Consider the following 12132-nt stretch of genomic DNA (forward strand, 5'->3'; position numbering starts at 1 on the left):
CCAGAGTATAGCCAGAGTTCAATCAGAGAAGTCATAACTCTGTTTAATCTGGCTGGCCAGAGTAGCCAGAGTTTAGCCAGAGAAGTCATAACTCTGGTTACTCTGGCTGGCCAGAGTAGCCAGAGTTCAGCCAGAGTAGCCAGAGTTCAGCAAGAAAACCAGAGTTTCTAGGATGTTAAAATGTTCTGGCTACTCTGGTCAGCCATTGTATCCAGAATAGCCCGAGTCATCTGGATTTTACTTGGTCTGGTTAGTCTGGCTGGCCAGAGTAGCCAGAATTTCTAGGATTTTAAGAGTAGCCAAGTAACCTGGTTCACAAAACATTTTCCGTCTTAGCTGAGTTTGATTACGAAACTTAATATGTCATTTCTATCTAAATAGCATGTTTAAACTATATTTCAAGTTAATAACTATTTTCAGTTGGCTATTTATAGTAGCCATAGTAGCCAGAACTCTGGTTACTCTGGCTGACCAGAGTAGGCAGAGTTCAGCCAGAGTAACAAGACTTTATTAGGATTCTAACATGTTCTGGCTACTCATACCAAAGCAGCGTAACATCAATGCTTGAAACTTAAATGGCAGACACTAGAACATAGAAGAATACATGCATCCCAAATAACGTTGTACAAATAACCGTTAATCAAATTATTCAGTTTTAGTTTTAATATTGCATATGCCATGCTTTTGTGATTTTCCTACATATCTGCGATATATCACATGTTTAATTGTTAAGCGCCCTTGAATGTATATTCTATATTAAATGGGCGCTCAACAAATCTGGATTAATAATAATAATAATAATAATAATGATGATGATGATGATAATAATATAATAATGATAATAATCTCATATACTAAGTTTTTTTTTCTGCAATGGATGCAATATGGTGTTACAGTATTCTAATTGTGGGCGAACGTATGTTTTTAGGCAGTTTCTTTAATATTATTGTTATTACATTGTACATATTGTTTTTTATAAATCTGAGAGTGTTACTAGCTTTTGAAGCTGTAATTTCAATATGTGTTACCAAGTTAAGACATCACTAATAGTAATCCCAAGATATTTAGCATTTTCTGTAGTTTTTAGTTCTTGATTAAGTAATTTATATGGAAAGATGATATTTTTTCTCTTTCTTTTTTGAGATTCCCATTACTTCGCATTTATCAGGACTGAATTCTATAGACCAGTTACGTTCTCATTTTTCTAATTTTGAACTTTGTAAGAGTCTATAAACGAGTCTATGTTGAGGTATATGATAGTGTCATCAGCAAATAAGCGTATTCTACCTTTAACGGAGTCAGGAAGGTCATTGATAAAACAAAGGAAGAGACAAAGACCCAACACTGAACCTTGAGGAACCCCCTGATAGAACTGGTAAAGAGTGTGAGCCTTCAAGTACTACAGATTGAGAACGGTTACTAAGGAAAGATTGAATCCAGGATAGAGAGATTCTGTAGACACAAAGTTTCACGATTTTATAGAGAAGGAGTTGATGATCGATTTTGTCGAAAGCTTTCGAGAAATCCATTACAATGAGACCTGTTTGTTTCCAGATTGGAGATTGTCAAAAGTTTCTTGTGTAAAGGATAACAATTGAGCCTCATAGCTATGTTTGGAACGGAAGCTATATTGGAAAGGTGTGAAAAGATTGTTGACTATTTTGGTTCTCTCAAGGTTGATTTTTTTTTGTGTTTTATGTATCAAGTGATTCATTAAACGGACTTCTGCCAGAGTAGCCAGAGTTTCTAGGGCTTTAACATGTTGCGAAATTACCCTTTTTTGTACCCTCAGGTTTTTTTAGTGTTTCATGTATCAAGTGATTCATCAAACGGACTTCAAAGAATTGTCTTACTTATCAGTTAGTAGTCCTATAACTGTTTAATCCAAACACAGTCAATATCGTTTCATACACGTACACATTCAAGTAATACCGAGTTAATAAAACATGGAATGTTGATTGTCTGATGGCATAAGGTGACCACAATCAATTTTTGAATGGCATTTTGCGTTTTGATTGGCATGTCACAGGTTCCTACCTTTTTCCAAGGGTTTAGATGAAATACCGTTATTAAGCCGCTTTAAGTGTATGTGTTCACATGTCAACATTTCGTCAACTTCCACAACTTTAAAATGCAAATTTCAGGAATTGGTTGCCGTTAACAAGTATGAAAAATTTATTCTCCAATTTCTTTATATTATGTCTTCAAGTTAATTTATTTGGTACAAATTCAAGGCAAACACTGAAGTTAAATAAATAAAAGACCAAAAGCCTTCAAATTAATATTCTTTATTTTTACACTCAAAGTTATATGGAATTCACTGCAATTGTTTATGATAGCAGTATAAACAAGAGGACCCATATCGTCCTGAATAAGGTCCTGAATCGCTTACCTGGACCTTGTGGGATATGACTGTCATAGTAAAAATTCACAATTTGTAATTGTTAACTCTAAATTCTGGGCATTCTGGAAATTTTAAACATATATTGTATAAGATTAGAAGTATATTGATAATCCACGGAGAGAGACTAATATTGCCCTGGGGGTGGTGATTCAATCAAGTTTGAAAGAACTCCATTATAAATTTTGCTAATTTACATGCAAAATATTTCAGCTCTTACCCTTGTGGCTCTGAAAAATATTTTTGCTATGTAAGTATATCATGTTTTTCTTCTATATAAAACTTAAGTAGGAACCATTTTGACTCTGGGGTATTGATTTGAAAAATATTTGTAAAATATCTTAACTCTTGTCATTGCAATTCTTTTGAGAAGATTTTAAAAGATTTTCCTGTTAGACTTTGCAAGCTCATTAGCACAAGCGGGGGCAATTTTGACATCAGAGGACATGATTCGCTCAATTTTAAGAGAGGCATTCACTAGGCCATGCTACATACAAAATATATGTAGTCTGGGCCTAAAGAAAAATAAGAATATTTTTGTAGGATTTAACATATTACTCTATGTGAAACTTAAAGCCCCAAGGCAGACCCAATATATACCCCGGAGTCCATGATTTGAACAATTTTGAAAGAGATGTACTTGCCAATGCTTCTTGCAAAATATCTAAGCTCTGGGTCTTGTGATACTTGAGAAGATTTTTAAGGTTTAACAATATAAAATGGAATAAGTACTGAGTTCAGTCAAAGAGCCTGACTCAATCTGATAGACAAGACAAAACTTGATCACAAAACCTCACCTTGTCACACAGTGACACGAGCTTAAAAAATTCAAGTATAGTGTATGAGGGTCATTCAATATAATAATGGTAACTATTAAATATCATTAAATCTGACTTGGTCTTACCTATCAATTTTGTTCAGTAATGTAAATTGACTTTTCACCATTTTCACACTGTTATGTACGGCATTCCGTTTGGACAATCGTGACTTTTTATTTAATACTAAACCGCGATGCACGATGGTACGATGATACACTTGATACATATAAAACACTAAAAAATCAAACCTGAGAGTACCAAAACGGTCATTTCGCAATAGGTATTACAGTATTTTCTCTGGCTATTTTGGCTAGCCAGGGTAGCTAGAACCAATGGACATCTCGGAACTTCTGGCTGTTCTGGCTAGCCAAAGTAGCCAGAGCAATTGACATCCTGGTTACTCGGCTACTCTGGCCAGCCAGAGTAACCAGATTTCTGGCTACTCTGGCTGAACTCTGGCTATTCTGGCCAGCAAGAGTAACCAGAATTTTGGCTACTCTGGCTGAACTCTGGCTACTCTGGCCAGCCATAGTGACCAGAGTTCTGGCTACTCTGGCTACTCTAAACATAAAAATATGAAAATAGTTATTAACTTGAAATTCAGTTTTAAACATGCTATTTAAATAGAAATGACATATGAGTTGCTCCATGAGAAAACCAACATAGTGGGTTTGAGACCAGAATGGATCCAGACCAGCCTGCGCATGCTGGTCAGGATCCGTGCTTTTCGCTAACAGTTTCTCCAAGTCCAATACGCTTTAAAAGCAACCAGCATGGATCCTGACCAGACTGCGCAGATGCGCAGTCTGGTCTGGATCCATGCTGGTCGCAAAGCCACTATGTTTGTTTTCTCATGGCACGGCTCAATTATTAAGATTTCATAATCAAATTCAGCTAAGACTGAAAAACTTTTGTGAACATGGGACTTGGTTACTCTGGCTACTCTGGCTGACCAGAGTAGCAAAAACATGTTAAAATCCTAGAAAGTCTGACTACTCTGGCCAGCCAAAGTAACCATAGTTCTGGCTACTCTGGCTGAACTCTGGCTACTCCGGCCAGCCAGAGCAACCAGGGTTATGACTTCTCTGGCTGAACTCTGGCTACTCTGGCCAGCCAGAGTAAACAGAGTTATGACTTCTCTGGCTAAACTCTGGCTACTCTGGCCAGCCAGAGTAATCAGAGTTCTGACTTCTCTGGCTACTCTGGCTAAACTCTGGCTGAACTCTGGCTACTCTGGCTAAACTCTGACTGAACTCTAGGCTACTCTGGCTGCTCTGGCTAATTTCATGCACATGTCAAAATTAGTTTAATACCATGACAACATACGTAGAGGGGTCTGAAGAATGTATGTAATACTGTACAATTTTGATATTAGATTATGCAAAATCTTAAGAATATTCAAATTCATAATGTTACGTTTATCGAACAGGATACAACTTCTTTTCTTTTCATACTTTTATGCTCCCTTTTTAGGGCATACAGTTTTAGCACTTTCTGGTTTCGTCATTATATGATTGAATATATGATTTTTAAGTTTTATGATAAGCCTAAGTTATCTTCAGTAATGATTCTGCGATCCTTACCATAACTAGGGTCATAATTTATCAGCAGACAACTGTTTCATTACATGACCTGTATTTGGAAGATGTTACACCGAGCCTTGATTCCGTCTGTGATAACTATGTTTTATTTACCAACAGATAGGTATGACTCAGGAGCAGATCAATAACGCACTTATGTGTGCTCTTTGGCTAATCACCAACGCTTTATTCAAAGGTCATGCAATAATTCTTTCTCTCGCGTTTGGTGTGGTCTTTATGGGATACAAAGAAGTTTTACTCAAACTCGAATTTATTATATTGATCTAGTAGTTGTTTTACGCGTTGAAAGTGTCCAAATATTGGGGAAAATATTTTAACACATTACGTTTTGTATATTGCTTTTAATTTTTAAAGGTGAATCTGCATTTTATACTCTAGTATGACATATATATTATTGTTAGACGTTGTTCAGAGGCCCAACTTTCACTAATGGTTGATAAGAATACACATAATGTGAGTGAGCATGTAGGATGTATTTTCATTTTTGCAGACATTTTGGCAGTTTGAATCTTTTAAGATGGTTGTTAGCATTCGCGGATGCAACAGTATAGATACATAGGGACTCATTTTTAATATACCTCTTGAGACTATAAATAAAGTAGAAATTAGGAAACTTCTCTTGAAAGCTCTAAATTATTAGATAACAAGTAATGAAACAAAAAACTTTTAACAGATCTACTAAACTATCTTTAAGAAGCATTGAAAAAAGCCGTTCTTTCATATAACATCATACCGAAACTAATCTTAGAGGCTAAAGAAATCTGCAAACAGATATTATACGTGAGGAAACAGTCTCAAACTCAATAATCCGCTAAACTGTTCGTAAAGGAACAATTGGTGTATTCATGAATTTGCTTGCCGTCATATCATTCTTGCCGTATTAGCATTTTCGGAAAGACACATTTTTCACAGAGAAACCTACCATTTTTTTCCAGTAAAGTGGTTCGCATGCCTTCTTGGAACCGGAATAAACAGCGGTGAAAGACACAGCAACGTAAAGGAAAGCAATCCTGCATTATTTTGTAAAACACGGGTTTTTCTTGCCGTATTACCAAGAATTTGCTGAATTTCAGGGTTGGAACGGACCTTTGCAAAAACTGCTTAGAATTTCAGAAAAAAAACTTTGTTTTATGTTTATAGCCCACTATCTTTGCTTGAGCCTCGTAAAAACTTTATCAAAATCGGTGAAAAAGTGAAATACTTACGGCGTTTTTAAGTTCTGAATCGGCGGATTTGTTTATTACTTTTCTTGCCGTAATATCCGAAATTGACGTCACAAACCACGTGGTATGTACACACTGGAATATTAGAACATGAGTTTTTGATTCTATACTATCTTAAAATGCCAAAATAAGAAAAAAACATGTCCGATTCTGGAATCGAACCGGTCTGCCACGGCAATAAAATTTTTCCTGCGTTCTTGACCAGTACACCACAGAGGAATACGTACTTAACGACCATTAAATAGTTTTTCTGATATCTAAAATGTTTTTTGTGTGTTGTACGATCTCCAGGTCAGTGCCTTAGATAAAAGTAAAACAGTATTTATTACGGTTTTCTTGATCTTGAGTTTAACATAAAGCAATATTTTTCCTGATTTTGTTCACCATTCCTACGACTGTTCCGTTGTCAACCAGTCGAAGAAATGCAAAGCAGACATGGAGCAGACATTTGAGGTAATAGAAGTTACAAAAATAATGAACAGCAGCGAAGACAAAAGAATGAACCAGAAATATTTCCGATTGCGTTGAAAAGTAATTGCCAACATGCCCGATCCACAAAACTTATATAAATTGTTGTTCAATTATATATCAGAAAAAAACCTCAATAAACAGAAATGTTTTAATAATTATCTTAACAAGATTGTTTTGTTAGTTTCGTTGTTTTTCAAAGTTGTTAATCATTCATGCTTATATTCATTATGCTTAGGACTAAATACTAGTAGGTTAATTGGGACACTTATAAAAACGAATTAAATAGATATTAAAAGAAGATTCGCTAAGTATCTACGTCAATTTAAAGGTTAAGACGCCAAAGGAAAATAAATAGAGATAACATTTAAAAAGAGAAAACAAAGAAAAAACATAGACCATTACAATATGTCATACCTAAACCATCACTTTAGGCGGAAGTTCGTTTTGCGTCTGTTTACACGAACTATTTTAGCACTGACATTATATTGCAGTGCAATATGAACATAAGATGGCAGCGGGGAGCAAGGCTTTTCTTGCATACCAGACGGGGATTTCCGGTATTTTTACCGGTGCTGGAAAAATCAATCTTACACCTCGGGGTGTAAGATGACTCTAGTGCTTTAAATGACGTATTACGAACTACATATATGTAGAAGATTTATGAAGTTATTTATATTTTATTTCGAAAAACGGAATAAAATTCCAATACCTTGACAGTTCCATTTTGTTCCTGATAGTATATTTCCCGATTCAAAACACGTTATTTTATTCAAAATTCATAACGTTACGCTGCAAAACCGGAACTAAACATTGTTATTTGTCTTTAAAACGTCATGACGTCTTTCCTGTTTACGGACGTTGGTTTCCCGCGCTTTGTTTAAATACGCTGCTATAAGAAATAGTTCTAAAAAGAAAGCCGTTCGATTGATTTTATTTTTATTATTATATCTTGATATCGGTATGCAAGAAAAAGATTCTGTCACTGTTTATAGGTGCAGACGGGAATATTCGGCTCTCGGGTAACTGTTTAGGCGGTAACACAGTAGGAACCTCGTTGCCGCCTAAACAGTTACCCTCGAGGCCGGAAATTCCCATCTGCACCTATAACCAGTGAAAGAATCTTATATTCTCAGACATTTTAATGATTAACTGTCACGAAGAAGCCGCTCCTGTCTCCAATAAAACAAACAGTAAGTATGAGATTTAGGTTCAACACTTTGTAAATAAACGAATGATAGTCATCAATAGGCGATCCATATTGCACTCTTCAAAGAAGATTCAGTAAGATTCAAAATTAGACAGGCCATTTTTGCAACCTCCAATGAATGCGTAAGAATAAGAATTAGACATATTGCAACCGCAAAACGCATGAATGATATTCAAAAATTAGATAGGACAATACTGCAACTTGTAAATGATTGAATAAGGTTCCAAATTAGACCGATAGTACTGCAACCTCCTAAAGTATGAAGAGTATTCAAGGTTAGACAGGCCAATATTGCAACAATGAATAAATACACAAGATTGAAAATTAGACTCAGTACTGCAATCAACAAAAGAATAAATAAGAATCAAATTTAGACGACTAATCTTGTAATCGCTAAATAAATGAATGATATTCAAAGTAAGAAAGGCCAATATTGAAACTTCTAATTGAGCCAATTGGATTCAAAATTAGTCAGCCAGTATTATAACAGATCTTGAAATGTTCTAGAAGCGGATTCGCTAAAAAAAGAGACAAATAGTATCTGAGACGATCCACATCTTTAAACACAGTGTTGCCGAAATGCGCCAAATTTATTCTTTGTTTGACACAACTTACACGAAACCAATTTAAACCAAAACTTAATTCCCTTTGATGTCAGACGGTAAGAAATTGAAAATGCATTTGTAAAAAAACAAAAAAAAAAACTTGCGATAAATTTTAGGGATAAAGCAGATCTTAACACCAGCAACAACGTTAAGACCTGTTTCATCCATCCAGTCTTTGATTGCGAATACGTGGGCATTTACTTTATATCGACCGGCTGCCTCTTCCAAACGGCAGACCAAATGCAATTTGCTGGTCAGGTTACAGGATGTAAAATACGTAAAAATTCTAATAAAATCTGTTAAAAGATCATTTTGATGTAGAAGTATAGAATATAACCAAGAAGATTAACAGCACACTCTGTTTGATGGAGTCTGTTCATGAAAGATAATGAAATGTGCAACACCTCTCACGCCCCCTAGCACAGGCTTAAGCGGAACTCTATTAGGCATCCATTGAATAGACTCCATGATCCCATAAGACCAGAAAATATCACAACACTGAATCCAAGAACTGTTAAACTTTTACAACCGCAACACGAAACAGATTGCTGATGTGATAATTAATAAAATCTGTAAAAACATCCATTGGAAGCATAGAATGCATTGTTAAAGCTTAACTATAATAAATAAATTGTATATTTATTGAATAGATAGTCAGAACAAAGCGGATACCGATTTGATTAATAGGATATGAAGAATTGCTGTCTTTGAAATCAAATAATTTTAAGTAGGGTTAAATTATAATTTTGATGTTTGTTTCGAAAATTAATTAAGTTGTACATGAAAAAATTGCTTTTATGCTAATTAAGATCTCCCATACGTTTAATATTAACCCATTCACAATTTAAGTCAAAATTTAGATTCTAATGGCTGAAATTTCCGTTGGAAAAATACGCCATTTGCTAAGTATTAATTGAACTTTGACCAATATTGAACTCACCTACTGCCTCTTCTATTTTTTACGTGTTATATTTGCTGGGCAAAAGCCATTGCAATGTTCACTACACCACAACTCTTTTGGTAGACAAGCCGCATGGACCGTAACGCAGCAGGTAGATGGTGTTTCAACAAATCGTTTTAATGTTCTTGAGGGTAAACTGTATTTCATTGCTATTTGTGGTCTAGACCTATAATGCATTTGGAAATGTCGGACATTTATTACCGTAAAAATACATGTTGCTTATAGATTTACTTAGCACATAGCGAAGCTCACTGACATCAGGTTTCATCTGGATTTTCAGGATTCTATCCCGATCGAGCTTTTATCACATTGATTTAAAGTCACTTAAGGCCTATCAAAAATGTAATGCAATCATTGTGACTCGCATAATGGTAGTTCAGAGTTCTAATAGGTTTCAATCAAACGGGAATCCATATAATTTGTTTAACGTTGGTACTGTCTGCTTATCTTTTAAAACTCTTAAGCTGGGGAATGAATATTATCAGTTCTGAAACAAACAAAATACTTCGATGAGATTAACCTTAAAAAAGGTCAGAGGGCCTTTGTTAGGCATTCTTAACCGTCCGTCCTTTAACTTTATCACAAAATTGGCATTTTTCAGAACTTTTAAAGAGATGAAAAAGTAGTACAAATCAAGCCTCTCAGATCTAAGTCCTTGTGACTATTAACACTTTCCAAGGCCGAAAAAAAGTACTGGTTTGGCGCAAATATCACAAATAACTTGGCAATTGGTGTGGTATATGTTTCAGTTGCTTAATACCCCAGTCACACATACGGCGCGGATAGCTACGTCTGGCCACGGATACAAACATAGTAAACCGTATCGATCCGTGCCTAGCCGTAGCCGTATGGATTGGTACGGACTGATACGGATTACTACTTTAAGGTACGGCTCACGTACGGATCGATACGGATTACTACGTTTCTATCCGTGGCTAGACGTAGCTATCCGCACCGTATGTGTGACTGTGGTATAAGACAACTTCAAGAGGAGACTACCTGCAGCGTTCTCGATTGCGGAAGTGCGTAGAAGTCAAGGGCGAATACTTTGAAAATATGAAATGAATTTGAAGTTTGTACACAGATCCAAGCAGAACTGTCATATTTTTCAGAATAATCCTCATAACACGCTATTTTGCTTAAGGACGCTCGCTACAGTTTCGTCATTTTTTTTCTCAATAATAGATTTTGATGAAATGTTTTGTACGAAAAGATCATGTTATGATGTATTGAAAAATAAAATAAAAATACTAGGTCACCAGCTTTGTTTCAATTTAATTTGCCCCTAGATATGGTGCTATTTTAAACATTTTTCAAAATTTCTGTAATCCTAAAATATATTTCAGTAAAGTACAATAATCAGCATAAATTTGATTATCTAAGCATTTTTATAACGGAAAACAATATATTTATTTGAAACATGCTCAGAGAAATCAAAAGAACATTATTTTGTAAAGAAAGGAATACTTGTTCAGCAGACCCAAGGGCTCTTTTTGCATATTTTTGTCAATTTTAAGTTGGTACTTCTGCTATTTTATTGAGTTTCACATAATAGAATTTAATCAAACTCTGCACATGCCTTTGGTTATGTTTACCTAATCTAAAACAAAAAGAAAATTGATAGGTCACCGTATTAGATTTCGCTTAAATCAAATTACAACGAGGTGGGGGTGTGGCGGGCATTTATACAACGCAGGTTGGTACGAAATACTCATTCAGTGTTTGAGCAAATGACTTAGAAATATATATATATATATAATTATCAAACGGCAGATTTCTTAATAAGCGGATTTTAAGGTGTTTCTGAAGCATTTTGATGGCATAGAACGATGAAAGTTTCCGCCTTTTTTTTTAACAAAACCTATAGTTTACGAATGTACGGTACGGGTACGGTACGGAATTAGAAACAGCTGTGACTCAATGCAGAGTTTGAGCGCTGGTATAAATAACAGACTGCAGTATATGTCGGATTAAAGCAATTTGAACTAAAAGTACTTTAAATGTATATATTTTGTAACCATGGTGATACCTACCCTTACCTTTAGTCAGTATATTATACATTTTGTACATTAAATGCATGCGAACATACAATAATTTGTGAATTTTTGCCGTACGCGACATTAGATAATCACTTCCGGGCATGCGCAGAAGACGCACCAAATCTGCAGTGAGCTACATCGAAACCAAATTGGCACGGTGTTCGGGTAAATATCGACCCGTCCGGAAAAACTGTAGCGAGTGCCTTTAATATTTACTACGTGTATAAAAATGGCTTTAACACGCTGTATCTATTGTCTGTCTTCCAGCGTATTAAAGCGACTGTCTCATACTGTTTGATATATTTCCACCATATTTTGTCTACGTTATTTATACTCATTCCATCCTAAGTACAATAAAATGATCCCCAAAACATCTTACGGTCGCTTAAATTTGTTTTTATCTAAAACCGTTCATGTATAATTAATTTAGTATCATTTTATAACAACTGATAGAAAACAATCAACAGAAACATAATGTAAAATCGTCATAAAATGACCATTTTATTTAAAGCTGCTCGCCCTCAGATTGGTCGAAAATATTCAATTTCACAAAAGCAACATTTTTATAACAAGAATGTAAAATAAAAAGGCATGATCAACAAAATAAGCGAAAATCTACGTAACGTTATGAGAAAATGGCTTATGAAAACAGGTTTACGGATTCACCGCTCTATATGGCTATATTGGAAAAATTCTAAACCGTTTGCAACGCTTTACTTTTTCCTACATAACCAAATAGTGCTGTGAATCCGTAAACCTTTCTGCGGGCGAGCAGCTTTAAAGATATTAGTGTATTATTAAATACA

Source organism: Mercenaria mercenaria, chromosome 4, assembly GCF_021730395.1.
Source record: "Mercenaria mercenaria strain notata chromosome 4, MADL_Memer_1, whole genome shotgun sequence".
Lineage (NCBI taxonomy): Eukaryota > Metazoa > Mollusca > Bivalvia > Venerida > Veneridae > Mercenaria > Mercenaria mercenaria.